This window comes from Echinops telfairi, unplaced genomic scaffold (genome assembly GCF_000313985.2).
Source record: "Echinops telfairi isolate 266 unplaced genomic scaffold, ASM31398v2 ScPeMD7_18;HRSCAF=68, whole genome shotgun sequence".
NCBI lineage: Eukaryota > Metazoa > Chordata > Mammalia > Afrosoricida > Tenrecidae > Echinops > Echinops telfairi.
The window spans coordinates 32,483,296-32,485,271 of NW_022103915.1; the positions used below are offsets into that span (position 1 = coordinate 32,483,296).

A 1,976-nucleotide genomic window follows, 5' to 3' on the forward strand; every position below is an offset into this window, starting at 1 on the left:
CATCCACTGTGTCAAGCACATTTGTACATATGTAATTTTACTTTCTAAACCATCACAGCAAGAAACGGAAGCAGAATTTCAAATAGATTCTGTTATATCCACAGTACTTCATATTACTTCAGCACAAGTATTATTACTTTAGCACAAGGATTCATATCCATCAAACTCAAACATTCAATGGAAGAAGTCTCTTCTGATTCGTTACATGGTAAAAAGGAAGTTAATATTGGAATTGTCTTTAGGGGTTCACAAATCCTTTTTCTTTTTACCTTCTGCAAGCTTTTGGTTTTGTGCTCCATTTAGATGTTGCCTGGATAAAAACTATGGCAAGTTTAAAATTTAGTTATACCATAGCACATAAGTGGAATATTGAAAATACATAAAACTTATTAAATAAAATTTACATTCAAATTTGGATACTACTACAAAATTTTATATTTGAAAATTGTCAAGTTAAAACAATGGATGTGGAACATCTAATTTTGTTCTTTAGGTCTAAACCCAAGAAAGTGTACTTCCAAAGCAGTTGGACATAATTAATCTGTTGTTAGTTGACAGGCACTTTGAGGATCTCCACATCTGGAAATGGTACTCGAAAGCTTGCCCACTTACATTCTGTCCTTTGATGCTGCATCTTCAGACTACTCTTGATACACAACGGGGTGAAAGTGATCCCAGAGAATAGGATACAAATATAAGAGGATGCTCAATCTGAAGACATGTTTTGGCTTGTTTTGAGGAGGACAGAGCCAAATATGGCATAAGTCTTATGAATATAGTATTGCTGGCACATTCTCATGTGGTCGACAATAGAGAACTGAGTATCAGATTACACCTAATTAGTCCGAGGTGAAAAGGAAAATATAATTGTTACTGTATACAGAATTTATAGACTGTTTCTCTGCCTCACATAGACTGCTACTTTTATCACTGTTTCCCACAGCACACTCTGTGTTTTAGCTGGGTTCACATTGCAATGCTACACAGAACTCATAGACCATACTCTCTATTACGGGGTTTGTTAGAGAAGTTAACAGGCTACAATTCAGGTGAGAACTCCTCAGGACAGTTTCTTCTCTGCTGTGACCACAGGCAGGCCCCTCTCTGGCCTTGGTCTTTGCCCAGTTCTGGCAGAATTATAATCTCAGCCTCTTTTAGGGCTGCCACGGAATGCCTAACGGCCATGCTACCCCAGTGTAAGCCTAGCAGGATGGCAACCAAAATGAATTCAGGTAAATCATACTCATAGTTACACCATACTCCAATCAGTATCTTTCCCACCTTCTTACCTAGACCCATCAGGAAAATGTTCCTTTGGTGGGAGTAACAAAGGCTATGTCTAGGAGAGCCACAGAGGTAGCTCACTACATTGCAAATGTACATTGTATTTCTTTGTGGACTTGTTCAATTCTCCCATTTGGAGATATGTACATAATTCTTGTAGTAACAGTCACACCATTTCTTGATGAGCAAGATTGTTTTGTGAGTCAACAATATTAATTTCCTAAAAGAAAATCCATCTGAATGGAAATGGAAAATAAAAAACATATATAAATAATTGTTATCTGAATATGCATTTATTTCCCAAAGAAATGTTCAATTTCTTTGAATGAAGATAGATAAAATATGAATCTAATGTTCTGATAATCATTCTTTGTGCTTTCTTAGAAGACACATTTAGAAACACACTGCAAAACAGAAACCTATTTTGTATGATAAATACATATTGAACTGCGTATCCACAATGTGCTAAAACAGATTTTTTCCATTCTTTTGGTAGTACATGGTATATTCTATATTCTTTGCAGCAGATTTGGCCAGTGCAACATGTTGCTTGCTTTCCTGATGGCTGCTCCCATGGACATTGCTTGTGAACCAAATAAAATGAAACCCGTGACAACTTTAATCTTTTCTTTGTTTATTGTGATATTGCTTATTGGCCCAGTTTCCCTGTCTGTCAGTTTGTCATACTGTGG

General features: G+C 36.3%; 1 protein-coding gene across 1 annotated transcript in view; it reads left to right on the forward strand.

Moving 5' to 3' along the window:
• The window catches only part of LOC123521457 (zinc finger FYVE domain-containing protein 1-like), a 30,214-nt gene that overhangs the window by 1,539 nt on the left and 26,699 nt on the right, over window positions 1-1,976 (forward strand). The gene's annotated exons all lie outside the window — the stretch shown is intronic.